This window comes from Triplophysa dalaica, chromosome 16, assembly GCF_015846415.1.
Source record: "Triplophysa dalaica isolate WHDGS20190420 chromosome 16, ASM1584641v1, whole genome shotgun sequence".
Lineage (NCBI taxonomy): Eukaryota > Metazoa > Chordata > Actinopteri > Cypriniformes > Nemacheilidae > Triplophysa > Triplophysa dalaica.
In genome coordinates this window covers 15,780,163-15,795,912 of record NC_079557.1, presented here as the reverse complement: position 1 = coordinate 15,795,912, position 15,750 = coordinate 15,780,163, and the positions used below count along the sequence as shown (strand labels likewise).

At 45.2% G+C, this 15,750-nt stretch overlaps 2 long non-coding RNA genes across 2 annotated transcripts; both read left to right on the top strand.

The window, feature by feature from the left end:
- Positions 1 to 10,616: 10,616 nt before the first annotated feature.
- On the top strand, positions 10,617 to 11,853 carry LOC130438178 (uncharacterized). The gene is made up of 4 exons (XR_008909274.1): positions 10,617 to 11,042; positions 11,132 to 11,187; positions 11,273 to 11,381; positions 11,557 to 11,853. It is a non-coding gene; the product is annotated as an uncharacterized LOC130438178 (long non-coding RNA).
- A 1,450-nt stretch (positions 11,854 to 13,303) lies between these two features.
- On the top strand, positions 13,304 to 15,001 carry LOC130438180 (uncharacterized). The gene is made up of 3 exons (XR_008909275.1): positions 13,304 to 13,379; positions 14,125 to 14,217; positions 14,336 to 15,001. It is a non-coding gene; the product is annotated as an uncharacterized LOC130438180 (long non-coding RNA).
- Positions 15,002 to 15,750: the final 749 nt, after the last annotated feature.

The window sequence follows — 15,750 nt, the reverse complement described above, 5'->3', positions numbered from 1 at the left end:
TTTTTCTCCTACTGAGAAGATTTTTTGCTCAAAGTACTTTATTTTTTGGAACTGTTATTTTTTCCAAGAACCGTTTTTTTGTTGGGATCTGTATGCTAAGCTCTTTTGTTTTTTACTCTCGGAAATAAAGGACTATTTTTTTGTAACCTTTGTGGTGCCTTGCATTGAGGTCAAACACCTCTCTGTGGAATAGTTGTAAATCATCATACTACAGTACCGGAGACCCGGGTTTGATTCCCGGGCCTGACAGTCTTGGATTTTACTAGTGAAGTAGTTCATAAATTCATCACTGTTACGCAGATAATCAGAATCTGAAGTCGCTGACGACTTTTGTTAATTTAGCCACAGTATTAAATAAAAACCTAGGGTTGTGATGGTTTTCTTCTATTAGTGATGAAAAGTAGGCGGATCTAGACGTTTTTATGGCATTCCTGTATTTTCGAGTACTATCCTTCCATGCTACACGAGATACCTCTAAATTAGTTTTCTTAAAGTTCTTCTCCATTTTACGAGACGCTTTCTTTAGAGCCTGAGTGTGTTCATTATACCACAGTGTTGGGCTGCCATTTTTAATCTTTTTTTAAACGCAGAGGAGCAACTGTGTCTAATGTTTACGATAAGGTAGAGTTAAAATTTTCAATAGTAATGTCAAGATCGTCATCGTTTTTACTCATGCTAGATATTTGAGACAAATCAGGCAGATTGTCGAGAAACACATCTTTGGTAGGAGAAGGAGTTTGATTTGCAGCCGTAGGCCAGTGAAGCGAACATAATATCAGATAATGATCCGAAATGTCTTCACTCTGCTGAACGATTTTAACATCGTCCACATTTATACCGTAGGATAGTATTAAATCTAAAGTATGATTACGAAGGTGAGTGGGTCCTGACACATGTTGACTAACGCCCATGGAGTAAAGAGTGTCTTTGAAAGCCAGTCCCAAGGCATCTGTATCATTGTCTACATGGATATTAAAGTCACCAACGAGAAGGACTCTATCTGCAGCCAGTACTAGTTCTGATAAGAACCCACCAAAATCTTTAATAAAATCTGTGTGGTGCCCTGGAGGCCTATATACAATAGCTAGAATAATTTTTTTAAATGTTTTGTCCTTAGTATTAGCTGTTGATACGTGAAGTACCATGACTTCAAAAGAATTGCATTTAAAATTAGACTTCTGAGAGGTTATAAAGAATTATTGTGAAGTGCAGCGACACCTTCCCCTCTACCTTTTAGACGAGGCTCATGTTTATAGTAATAATCTTGGGGAACGGATTCATTTAGAGTAATGTAATCATCTGGCTTTAGCCATGTTTCTGTCAAACAGAGCATGTCGATTTTATGATCGGTTATCATATCGTTAACAAAAAGTGCCTTATTTGAGAGAAATCTAATATTAAGCAATCCAAGTCGTAACCATTGATTATCTGTATTTTGTTCATGTTTGATTTGTTTAACGTTTATTAAATTACTTTCAAGAGGTTTACGCATTATCTTATGTTTGCTAATCCGGGGGACAGACACAGTCTCTATTTTATGTTGTTTGTGAGAAGGGATTATTCCATGTTGTATATTTTGTGTATTCTGTAACATGAGACGGCAAGCAGACAGTTGGTTAAGCCATTCTGTCTCCTTCCTGACCTGGGCCCCAGGTAGTCAGCCTTTAGCATTTTTAAGACTGTGTGCCAAATTTCTAGAGAGGAGGGAAACCCCATCCCAGGAGGGATTGAGACCATCTCGTTTCAACAGGTCAGGTCTGCCCTCAAAACTCTTCCAGTTATTTAAAAAACCTATATTATTCTCAAGGCACCACTCAGACAACCAGGCAATTAAAGATGATAATCTGCTATAAATCTCATCACCACGGTAAGCAGTGAGGGGGCCAGAGAATATTACATTGTCTGACATCATGCTTGCGAGCTCACACACCTCTTTAATATTATCTTCAGTGATCTCCGATTGACGGAGTCTAACATCATTTGTGCCGACGTGAATAACAATCTTACTGAATCTACGATTAGCCTTAGCCAGCACATTTAAATTTGACTTGATGTCAGGCGCTCTGGCTCCCGGTAAACATTTGACTATGGTGGCTGGTGCCTCTATGTTAACGTTCCGGACAATAGACTCACCGATCACTAGGGCACTTTCAGCAGGTTTCTCAGTCAGTGCGTCACTGAGCGGGGCAAACCTGTTCGAGACTTTAATCGGAACGGTTGAGTTATGTTTTGTCTTGCGACTATGCCGTCTCACGCTCCCATGAGACGGCCCAAGTGCCCATGCCAAATAACATATAAATATAGAGTAAGTTTAACGCTGGCTTTGAATGTTCTATTTAGCCCATGACTGACTTAGCTCCCTTTGCTATCATATGCTAATGATATCCTACTATATATATGGTACATGTACGTCAATTCATACTTACATATCACTTACATCGGCAGCTTTGTCTCGTTCAGTTGGTCTCGATCCTTCTTGAGGAACAACTTTGAAGCTTATCCTGCTTGTACTGTCCCGGGTTGATAAAGCACTCCGGCTTGAAGTGATTCGGGCAAATAAGCTGGTTTTTACTTATGGTTTCTGAGGGATTTCCCAAAAAATAAAGTAAATCCACTTCTGTCTCTTCCGAGGTTAGAACTCTGTGCAGCGACTCCATTGCATGTTGTCTACAAACTTTGGCCAAGTGGTCATGAAGCCCCCTGTTGCTTGTGAAAACAATAATTGCGGCAGCATCCTGGGTGGAATTGTCTAGATTAAGGTCGTTAATGTTATAATAAGATCCTGCTTTTACATCAAAACAGGAGCGAAATCTGAACGGCTCAATTTCTCACATGCGTGAAGGGAAAGGCTCATCAAAACAAACTTACTGGGATCTTGTTTTTCAAGTTTTCTGGGTTGCTAGATGCTCCTCGGACCTGATTATAGCACTTAAACACAGCAAAATTTAGATTTTTATCCAATGACCTTTAAAACCAACAATGATCGTACAGGTCAGACTGCGATGCTGTTGTTTACTGTCTTTTTTCAGGTGTAAAAATTCACATTTCACATCATCGTTATTTTACATGTAGAAAAGCAGCATATACGCGCAAATAGTGAGCGATGCAGGTTTTTAGAGATGGAAATAGAGGGTATGCATTGACGTCGGGATACACCATGGGACACGCTCCCCTGGGTGGCAAAACAACCAGCAAAATGGCTGAGGAGATACAGGACAAACAGAGAAACCGGGACGAAGGCTGTGTCCGGAGGTCTTATTCGAAAGTTGCTATGAGATCGAGGCTGTCTAGATTCATAAAATCAGGTAGGACTCTCCGGAGGTACCCTTCAAATGCAACCTTCTTTGACAGAAATTTGGAGGAACCATGAGCTGTATCCTTCGTTGCTAGAGATAACCCACAATTCTTTAAGTCGGCCAACGTCTGTTATTTGAATAAACGGCAACAGCGGCACATTCCATCAAATATGTGATGTGTAAATGTTAACAGTGTACAATTTGTGTCACGTTTTTTTAATCATAGCAGGCATATGTAGTAAATAGGTTAACAAGTATTTAGTGAGTTTTGAAACAATAAGGCAAACATTTTATATTTGTTTAACTATTTTTACCTCTTAAATCATGTAGAAATCATTTTAATTAGCTTGACAGGTGTGCGAGTGCAACGTGTTGTCATAGCAACGTGGTACTTCCTGTTTCCTTTTCTGCCAGTTTATCCTACATAGGATGTCTCGATTAATTCTAAATTGAGAATCCTCCGTATACCGCATCCTTTAGAGGATGAATCCTATGGAGGACACAAGGACACATTACGAAACGAGACACAGCTTAAAACACGCATATTTGCTGCAGTTTCAAGCAGCTGGACTCGACGGTGATCCTTACGACTTATATAAATGATTTACAAAGGAATCAGGTGTTCCTGGACACTGAAATGTTGTAATGAATTGCGTTTCCTGATATAAGCAGTCATTTTGCTGTATGTTTTGCCACCCACGGGGGCGCGCTCTGGCACATGTGTTGCTTTCCATTCAAAAGTGATCACCCCTATGCCCTACTCCCTTTGAAGAGTAAAGCTCTTGATGTGTAAACTGGATGGAACAACACAACTTTATCTCCTTATGTGTCTGTTTAAAACTCACTTGGCAAAAAGAGCAATAAAACGTCTTGGTTACGTCTGTAACCTTCGTTCCCTGATGGAGGGAACGAGACGTTGTTGAGAGACAGACTGGGGTTTGATTCTGAGAACCTATCATCTCCGAGATAAAACTAAAACGCGGATCGGCAAAGCGTTGTGGCATGAAGACACAACGTCTCGTTCCCTCCATCAGGGAACGAAGGTTACAGACGTAACCGAAACGTTCCCCTTCAGTCGGTCTCTCGACGTTGTTGAGAGACAGACTGGGGACCTATCTTAACACGCCACGGCGCTGAGCCGTATTACGACCTCAAGCTGGGCGACACTGACTAGGTTAGTGAGTCGAGTGAGCGGTGCAGCGAGATGTAATCTTCCAGTGAATAGTAGTGGACAAACTGCGAAGCCTGTACTGACAGACATATCGGGCAGGGCGTTAGCCTTGTAAGTGAGGCGCTATCTGAAGCTGTCGCACTGGGAAGAACACTGCTCTCCTCTTGGAGAGTGTGTACGGAGACCACACCCTGCCGTACGGGAGGTAACGTGTGGAAATGACATGGTCTCCGGAAGGAGATTAACATGCAAGTAGCCGGCCGTAGGAGGCCAGCCTCGGTGTTACACCGGAGGGGAGGTTACAAATTCGCCAGCAGGGGAATCACAATGAGAAATCATCATACGGGACTACCCAACGGGGGAGTCACTACGTATGGAGCAGTAGTTCCAGTATAGGGGTCCACCTAATTAGGGGTGACTCTGCCAGTACTGGACTTGGTTCCAACAGACCGCTCCGCCCGGTCCGTTACCAACTGCTTAGTGATGGATGGAATGCCTATACTTCACCCAAGAGAGGGGGAAGTAGGGAGGCAAGGTATAGCGCGCTTTACCTACCTGAGGAGGCAGGACGGCGCTGTGCAGGCGTACGCCCAGACCAGATGCCTGTTTTACACAGGAGGGTGTAAGACATGGGCTGAGACTGGTTCCACACGGAGGTTATAGAACCTCGCGAAGGTGTTGGGTGTAGCCCAACCCGCAGCTTGACAGATGTCTGCCAGAGAGGCACCGTTGGCCAGTGCCCAGGAGGAGGCCACACTCCTAGTGGAGTGGGCTCTCACTGCATGCGGGCACGGGAGATTTTGGGATCGGTATGCGGTAGAGATGGCATCCACGATCCAGTGTGCCAACCTCTGTTTTGAGACAGCCCTCCCCTGGTGCTGTCTTCCAAAACAGACAAAAAGCTGCTCGGACTTTCTCAAGTCCTGTGTGCGGTCCAGGTAGAGGCGAAGTGCGCGTACCGGACACAGCACATCGGAGGTAGGGTCTTCCTCCCCAGAGGGGAGCGCCTGCAGGTTCACCACCTGGTCCCTGAAGGGAGTGGTGGGAACCTTGGGCACGTAGCCGGGCCTGGGTCTCAGGAAAACGTGAGAGTAGCCAGGCCCAAATTCTAGGCAACCCTGGGACACGGAGAATGCCTGGAGGTCCCCGACCCTCTTGATGGAAGCGAGCGCCAACAGGAGCGCAGTCTTCATAGAAATAAAAGGAAGAGCAGCGTCTCCAAGGGGCTCGAAAGGGGCCGTACCAAGGCCCCGGAGGACCACATTAAGGTCCCAAGAGGGTACGGAGCGCGGTCGGGGTGGGTTCACCCTTCTCGCGCCCCTAAGGAACCTGGTGACCAGGTCATGCCGACCTAAAGACTTACCCTCCACGAGATCGTGATGTGCGGCAATAGCGGCAACATACACTTTCAGCGTGGATGGGGAGAGGTTGCTCTCTAGTCTTTGCTGTATAAAGGCCAGCACGGACCCGATCTGGCAATTCCGTGGGTTCTCACCGTGGGAAGAACACCAGGACGAAAAAAGACGCCACTTATATGCGTACAACCGCCTAGTGGAAGGGGCTCTAGCCTGCAGGACGGTAACTCTGACCGCCTGGGGCAAGCCACTCAAGGTCTCTTCGTCCCGTCCAGAGGCCAGGCATGGAGGTTCCAGAGGCCTGGCTGTGGGTGCCATAACGTGCCCTTCCCCTGCGAGAGAAGGTCCTTCGTCAGGGGAATCGGCCAAGGGGGGGCAGTAGTCAGAGCCATGAGGTCTGAGAGCCAGGTCCGGGTGGGCCAAAAAGGCGCAACCAACAGCACCTGATGCCCCTCTTCCCTGACCTTGCACAGGACCTGTGCAAGGAGGCTCACTTGGGGGAAGGCATACTTCCGCTTGTCCCGCGGCCAGCTGTGTGCTAAGGCATCCGTGCCGAGGGGACCCTCGGTCAGGGAAAACCAAAGCGGGCAATGGGTGGAGTTCTGGGAGGCAAACAGGTCCACCTGTGCCTCGCCGAACCGCTCCCATAAGAGCTGGACTGCGCGGGGATGGAGCCGCCACTCTCCGCGAGGCGTGCTCTGACGAGAGAGCATGTCGGCTGTCTGGTTCAGATGGCCCGGGATAAATGTGGCTCGCAGGGATTTGCTCACCTGCTGACTCCATAGGTGGAGGCGTCGGGAGAGTTGTGACAACTGCCGTGAACGTATGCCGCCCTGGCGATTGATGTACGCCACGGCAGTCGTGCTGTCCGACCGGACTAGCACGTGGTGGTCCCGCACTAGAGGAAGAAGCCTCTTCAGTGCCAGGTGGACCGCTAACAACTCTAGGCAGTTGATGTGCCAACGCAGCTGGGAACCCGTCCAACGTCCCGCTACTGCGTGCCCGTTGCACACCGCACCCCAACCCTGCAGGGAGGCATCTGTCGTAACCACGACGTGCCTCAAGACCTGCCCGAGTGGGACTCCCGCACGTAAAAAGGTCAGTCGTGACCAGGGTGTAAGGGTGCGCCGGCACTGAGGCGTGATCGTAATCAGCCTGGTGCCGGTGTGCCACGCCGTCCACGGAACCCGACTCTGAAGCCAGTGCTGAAGCGGTCGCATCTGCATCAACCCGAGAGGGATTACCCCCGCCGAGGACGCCATATGCCCCAGGAGCCTCTGGAAGAGCTTCAATGGAACTACCGGAGACTGTCGGAACAGTCTCAGGCAGTTCAGCACCGACTGTGCCCGCTCGTTGGTGAGACGTGCCGACATAAGAACAGAGTCTAGTTCCATACCGAGATAAGAGGAGCTCTGCGCTGGGGAGAGCTTGCTCTTCTCTAGGTTGACCCGTAGGCCCAAGCGGTCTAGGTGCCGTAGCACAAAGTCCCTTTGCGTACACAGCACATCTCGCGAGTGTGCCAAGATAAGCCAGTCGTCGAGATAGTTGAGAATACGCACGCCTTGCTCTCTGATGGGAGCTAAGGCGGTCTCCACGAGCTTTGTAAAAACCTGTGGAGACAGGGCCAGACCGAAGGGCAGGACCTTGTACTGGTACGCCCTGCCCTCGAATGCGAACCGCAGGAACGGTCGGTGTCGAGGGAGAATAGAGACGTGAAAGTACGCGTCCTTCAGGTCGATTACCACGAACCAATCCTGGTGACGAATGGACTCCAGGATGCGCTTCTGCGTCAACATTCTGAACGGCAGCTTGTGCAGGTGCCGGTTCAGTAGACGCAGATCCAGAATGGGGCGCAACCCTCCGCCTTTCTTGGGCACTATGAAGTACGGGCTGTACAGCCCCGAAGACATCTCGGTTACAAGGACGGGTTCGATCGCTCCTTTCGCCAGAAGGGCGGCAACCTCCTCCCGAAGTAAGGGTGCATTCTCTCCTCGCACCGAGGTGTAGAGAACGCCCCGAAACCTGGGCGGGCGCTTGGCGAACTGGATCGCGTAACCGAGACGGATCGTCCTCTCTAGCCACCATGACGGGCTGGTGCACTGAATCCAAGCGCCCAAGAACCGCGACAGAGGAACCAGAGGGACGATCTCCTTCACTGTGCCCCGGAGGGTTGGATCGGTGGTGGACAGGGCGGTCATCTCGGACAGGGCAGGACCCCGGGGAGATTGACGGCTCTGTTGACTTACCTGCTTTGTGAGGCTCACGGACGCAGCATCTAATGGAGGTTGCAGCCGGTGGCCCGATCCATCCAAGACACTGTCGAGCCGAGAGTGCTGTGGAGGAAAACCCAGGGAAAACGTGTCTCTTAACGAGAATGTGGGCGCCGGGCCCTGAAAAGGGCCCGGACTTGATGGGAACGCAGCAGGCAGCGTCCCTCTCCGACCTGGCGCTAGTATGGCTGGAGTCGGGCCCGATGGTGTTTTCCCTGGGTTCGTCCCGTCAGGGCCGCTTAGAGGTCTTCTTAGCGGGCTGCTGACGAGGGACAGTTGTCCTCTTCCGCGATGTTCTGCGCCTCGGGTGGGCCGTCCTGTGGGAGGGTCCTGATACCGGAGGGGGCATCGCAGGTGGACGGGGCTGATGGGGAGCAGGCTGTGCACGGGACCGTGTCGACCTATGGGTGGCCACGTCGCGGCGAGGCAATATCTGCTTTATTGCCTCAGTCTGCTTCTGAACTGCGGAGAACTGTTGTGACACGTCCTCCACAGTATCACCAAACAGCCCAGCTTGCGAAATGGGTGCATCCAGAAGGCGGACCTTCTGGACGTCACTCATTTGTGCAAGGTTGAGCCACAAATGTCTCTCCTGGGCCACCATGGTGGACATCGACCGACCCAAGGCACGTGCCGTGATCTTGGTCGCCCTAAGCGCCAGATCAGTGGCAGTGCGGAGCTCGCTCATGCGAGTTGGGTCAGGCTTCCCATCCCCCAGGTCCCTCAGGGCTTTAGCCTGATAAACCTGGAGGATCGCCATAGCATGAAGGGCGGAAGCGGCCTGTCCAGCGGCATTATAAGCCCTCGACACGAGTGTCGAAGAGAGCTTACAAGCTTTGGACGGGAGTCTAGGCCGACCCCTCCAGGTGGCAGCCGTTTGCGGGCACAGGTGTCCCGCAACAGCACGCTCCACCTGGGGGATGTCGACATATCCTCTAGCCGCCCCGCCCTCCAGGGAAGTAACAGCTACAGAGCCACCAAATCTGGAACGCGACGAAAAGGGCGCGTTCCAGGATTTTGATAACTCCTCATGCACCTCCGGGAAAAAAGGTACCGGGGCAGGGCGTGGCCTCTGGTCGCGCCCCGATCCCAGAAACCAAGAATACAGCAGCGAGCGCTTGGGTGAAGGCGGCGTACCGCACGACAGCCCAATGCTCACGGCCGCTCGGTTGAGCATGGTTGACATCTCAGCTTCAGATTCCTCATGACCTCGACCGACCGAAGACGGGAGATCGGAGGAATCTTCAGCATCCGATGCCAAGAGGTAGCTGTCCGATGCATAGACAGAGACTTCGTCCTCGTCCCTTTTACGAGTCTGCCCGCTATGGGACGGTCGACCGCCGCCCATCGGGGACGCACCAGGTGAGCGTCTCGGGGTATGGGTGGTCTGCAGAGCCGGAGCTGGCAGAACAACATCCATAGGAGCCCCCGAATCAGCCCCGTCGCTCGCCACAGACGTTAACGCCGCCGTAGCGGCGGACGTCCGGGAGGACGACGGGGTGGTGGCGTCACTCAGAAAGAACGCCGCCAACCGTGACCGCAACACCTTGATCGCCGTGTTCTCGCAGATAGAACACGAGGGATCAGAGAGACCGGCCTCAGCATGTTTTATCCCCAAACACATGAGGCAGGTATCATGGCCGTCTGACTCAGGGATGAGTCTGTCACAACCCAGGGCACAGCTACGAGACATGCCCGCAGCTGTGGGAAAAAGTGGCCCTAAAAAGGGCCTTATTTTCTCTCTTAGAATTTGTAGCTCTCTGCCGAAACGCCCAGGGAAAGTCCGCTCTCAGAGGGGGGAGGTCCGCTGCTCCGCGTTGAATATCCGGCAGTAGAAGTCGAAGAGAATGATACTTAAGCCAAGTAGCCGTCAGCATCAGGTTCCGAAGAACAAAGGATGATGAATGACCGCCGCCATCTTCCTTTTATACCCGTATGTACGGGGCGGAGACTGGCGTGCTCGGGCCATTCGCCAATCACCATTGGCGTTTTAGTTTTATCTCGGAGATGATAGGTTCTCAGAATCAAACCCCAGTCTGTCTCTCAACAACGTCGAGAGACCGACTGAAGGGGAACTGTCATTTTCTCTTTGTTTGGAGCGATGTTTTGTGGGACGTCCCCTTCCCGAAGGGCCCTTTGGAGGGTTATATAACCCGTTTGGACAGCGCCAATTGTGTTCACGTGGTAAAGTGACGACACGTCCATAGCCTCTATAGTTAAACTTTTAAGAGTTCCGCGAAATGTGCATCGCCCGTTATCCCCAATGTAGCGTGCAGGGAAGCTCATTTATTCTTCAACGGGTTGCCACCGCTCATTCTCGATGTAAATCCGATCAATGACATACACATCAATGTTTTTCGATTAATTGAATATGCTACGGGACATGCTAAATTTCGGAAATATTATCATGCAAAATACATGGCTGCCAATTACGGGCAAACAGGGGTCATGTGATTGATTGCGCCTGCGTAACATATTTGAACTGACTTAATGAGCTCGAGCTGTCGTGACCTGAAGACGCCGAGTCATTTAGCTCGACTTGCAAAAACGTATTTAAGATTGCCATCTAAAAGTAATTTACTAAGTTTAGGCTTTCAAAATATTCTGTTGACAAAGGCTTCGCTTCTTGTGACTGAATACTGTTCGTAAAGTGACGTTAATAATGGCATCTCACCTTAAACTGCGCAACGTATTGAAGCATAACGAGCGCCATTGCAAATTAAGAGAAAACATGAAAAAAGTGACTTGTGGGTCAACTCCCTTTACATTGCCAGGTGGAAAAAGTACTGAAGTAACGACATGCTATTCAAGACAGCTACGAACAAACTACCTTTTGGGGTTTTATTGCTCGGTGAAGGCGAATAAAAGACCGCACGCAAGTCTACAGAGACTCCGATGGCAGCTGACGGCGGGATATCACAGGCAGCTAAAAAACTTACTCGCAGTAAAGGTGACTGTGCAGAGCATACATCCAGTCATAAACGTCGAACAGTATTTCATATCAAACTCATTGCATATGTTTGCGCTCTTTCTTTACAGCGACCTCATCTGATTATTTTGAATTCCCATCAGATGTCAAATCAACAGATGAAAAGGTGAGTCTGGTACAGTCTGACACCTTTGAGACAACTTCATTTTCATTATCAAGAAGACCTGTTGTATTTCGACATGGTTGTTCAGTCCCGAACAAAACAAGAGGTGTTGAGGACAATCAAGAGAATGACAGAAGAGAACAAGGTCATCCGAGATAGATTACTGGCCTTGAGTCAGATGAGCCAAAGCAGTTGAGGTAGGCCCACAGTAAGAAGTTATGGCTTTTGTATGAGTGTATTGGTTACTCTGTGTTTTTTTGATTATCGTTTAGACATGCATGCCTTCAGATTCAACATGCTGGAGAAACATAGTATTGGTGATGGCTTTAAGTAACAGTTTTATTACAATTTTTCCTGCTTTTAAACCTTCAGGTGGTTCCACAGGTAGAGTTTTTTTGGACAGAATCCTTTACACATGACAGAATCAAATGAAGTATTCCATTCACCATGAATGCTACAGCAGTTGCTTGTATGTTTTAATTTGCATTCCACACCCTTAACATGGTTGTTGTAAATTGCTAATAACATTTCCGGGTTCTTTACACAAGTTCTTCACACAGTTCAGTTCCATTGAAATGTCAGGCTTCCATTCATGTTCTGAAAGTTCTAAAAAAATCTAAAACGACTTATTCGGAGTCAAATAAACAATTTTGAAAACCAAACTTTGAAGGAAATAAGGAACGAGTAACATATAACCACTAGATGGCGATATTTTCATGTAGCACGAGATTTATATTTTGTTCATTCCTATCTAATTCCAAGTAAAATGCTGTGAGTTTTACAATCTGTATCTTGTTAAACAGTCTTTATTCTACTGTTCAGGAAAAGATCGTCCCTCCATTTTTGTTTAGTGGTACATTATAGATAGATTTTGGGAATAGTGATTTGAGAATTTTCGAGCTGTAGATTTTTCTTTCATGCCAGTGCTTTAGAATTATATATATATCCTTTTACTTTATTGATTTTCAGTTAAATCTGTCTGTGACAGTATTATGCCTACAGTGCATGCATTTTGTTACTTGTTTTTATTAAACATTTAAAACATGAAATGTTGGATAATGAAAGGGAATCATGGATCCAATTTTTATAGTTTTTATTGATTTCCAAAATAATAAATGTTAGTAGACTAACTTTGCATTGAAAAGTTACCACCTTAAACTCCAAGAAGTTGGCATATTTTTTCCACAAATATTCAGTGAAAGGAGACGCTTTAGAAAATGAAGGTCATCAACCAAGGATTAAAAAGCTTTTAAAACTTAATATCTCACCCAGTCTGTGAAAACCCTAGCCTTTTGTGATTTACTGTTTTTCAGTCATCCTGCCCTGCATAATGTAAAAAAACATTGTGCGAATGTAACCTTCATATAATCTTAACTGAGTGTAAATCATAGTAAAATAAATGGTTGAAATCAGAATTTGATGCTCGTTATCTCCATTAGATTTTGAGAATAGAGTTTTGAGAATAGCCTTTTACAGACTGTGTCACAAAGTTTAAGTTTTCCATTTTTTTGTGTGTGCAATAAACAAACTTGAAGGAAAACAATATTAAATATACAAGATTTTATGTTAAGTTTACTAGACATCTAGAAACTACACACTGGACCTTTAAAGAAAATAATGGGTTTGCAAGTTACATGGGTACAAAATTAGGAGATGGTTGGGTGCAAAATTAAGTACCAAGAAGATGTAAAAGATGTAAGAAAGAATAAGTTTAATAATAATTTATTGATACTTCTTAAAATTATTGACATGGCTGAATGGTTTGACAAATGCTATTAGCACTATAGATTTTTTAATATAATTTGTATAACATTTAAAATATCAACGTTAAACATTAAATACAACATGCTCTTAGTCCCTGCAGTAATGGAACACTTTTGAATGTCTACCATCAAGCATAAAAATTAACTAAAATAAATTATTTTAATTGTAAAAGGATGAAATGTACACTCTAAAAAATGCTGGGTTATTTGTTTAACCCAACAGCTGGGTTAAGCCTGTTGGGTCATGTTGGGTTATTTTCTCAGTGTTGGGTCGTTTTTTAAGTAACCCAAACGCTGGGTTACCAGTCGGGTCCAATTGAGTGACAGTTGAGAGAGTAAACCCCTCCCACTCCTCGACGCATCAGACAAACTCTACCTTCGCGGGCATTTTGATCCACCTCATCTCGGACTGCTGTTATTCAGATAAAAAAGGTATGTTTGACAAGCTTTTAATGTATAAAACTTTTAAAAAATTCGGTTGTTCGCATTAGGTTTGAAAAGTAACGTTACAACCTAGCTTCGTTAGCTTTGGATAGCTAGTCAGTAACGTTATGACCACGTTGTTCTAACTTACAGCTTTTTAATTATTTAAACTTCCTTTTTGGTAAACATTTCCTTTGAAATTAATTTGTGACTTGTGTGAGGCATTTAGTTCGGTAACTTACGCATCTTAATATTAGTTTAAGGTCGACACGAGAGCGTCGTGTGAAAAGCAAACATCCAGCTAATTTTCTTTTATAAATAGCACTAATATTCGGTGACGGAACGTAGTTTTAAGAGTCTTTTATCCGAGAATGTTGTTGTTAAGAACTGAAATACGTGATTTATATATAAACATAACGCCTCTTTGAGAATTTGTTAAGACGCTGTCGGAGGTGTGAGCATCAGGCTGTCAGCGGTCGTGGCTTCGCTGAGAGCAGCTCTACCTCGGCCAGTGCTTCGGGAGTAGCCGCTCTTATATTGTTAGTGGTTAACCGTGCGATACTATTCATTTTGGGTATATGAAAAGAACAATTGTTGGTCTTTTTATTCTTCTACGTATCCCTGAGTGTGTCGAATTAGTTAAGAGTTGTGTAAACGTTTATAATATTATTTTTTTAAGACTGTATTTCACATTCTGTACTAGAGCCCTAGAATTTACAGCCTCTGCCATTCTTCTTCTTTCCCACACTGACAGGATGCAGAATAACAGCTGATAATAATAATAATGGATCATTATATTCAGGAGAAAGAAGACTGGAACTTGGATGTCCTGATACCAAGCTTAAAGGTAAAACTTTATTTAGGTAAAATGCTAATGTGCTTCTTTATATGTTTATTATAACCCATTGTGCTATGGTTAGGCCAGTGTTTTTACATTCTTCTCTTGTCTCATTTTATCTTTATAGATGAACAAATGGATAAAGAAGCCCTCCTGCTGAACATCCACTTCCAAAAGTGCACACCACTATTGTCTACAAACTCCAAGGAAAATAATCCTCTTCAGTAAGACTGCTCCGTGGATATGCCAGGTTAAGCAGTACTGGCATTGAAAAATTTAAACTTTATAAAAAAACTTTTTTGAGTTTATATGAACAGGGAAGTTCTCGGACTAATACATTCCTTGGAAATGTCAACCAATACCATGAAAAAGTTTTTACCCAAGGTTTTACTATACTAACTGCACCGTATCAACATTTGGTTGTTCAAATACTGTGTGAGGTCTCTCTTCAAGTTAAGGTATTATATTGCTTCAGGTTTGTACATTTTAGTTCACAGAAATCTTACAAAGTTTGTTGCCTCCCGAATACGGTGTCCCTTTTTCACATCCATAACGCTTGTTTATTTCTTTAAGATAGAAATCTTGTATATAGATATGATATTTTATCGTATTAGTGCAGTTCTATCAACAACGGTTTAGTAAAATAAAAACAAATGGTTCAGTATATTGGTAACAAATTTGTCACATCCATAATGCTGGAATTGCCCTAAAGCATTTTACTTGTGCCACTTTGTTAACTGTATTTTGTAAAAAGTTATGATTTTTTTAAGTGGAAAGTTGTCGAACTATTTCTGTTTACTTGCGCCACTTTATGCATATGTTAAAATCTAAACTAATGTAATTTATTGATGTTTATGTTTTATAAATATATCAAAATTAATTAAATTGCAGTGTTTGATATGCCGTTTTAATTTTTAATTGAGCATTAAAATATTGCAAGTTTTAATGAATTCCTTTGGTCTTGCATTTCGATCCTTAATAAAACTTCAATTTTGATTCTTACTGATGCCTCTAGTAATTTTGTGATTTTATTTTTATTATTTTCAAACATTTTGGGTTTGTTTTAAACCAGCAATGTAATAATAATTTATTTAAATAAAACAACCCAGCATGTTGGGTCAAAGATTTAACCCAACTGGCTGGGTTAAAATAACCCAACGCTGGGTTTGTCCATATTTGACCCAACGTTGGGTTACCAAAATAACCCAAATTGGGTTGTTTTAACCCAGCCTTTTTTTAGAGTGTAGTTATTCTGTATAGATTTGACATCAGGTAATATATTGACATGCGCAGTTTGTCCGTCTTTTGCAAGACAAGTCTTTTTTCTATCATGTATCTTCTGATAATGTCAAAGCAGTTCCATGTTCTTTATTTATGTAAACTTGAAGGCAGATTCGTCATCAGAACAAACATTTTGGACTAAGGTTTTTTTTTAGAGGTTTTTTTAACCAGAACAGAACACGACAGTACATTTAAAGAGGAGCCTAACATTTTTCTTGTATATATAAAGAAATGGGTGTCAAGAACTTAATTTCGCTGACA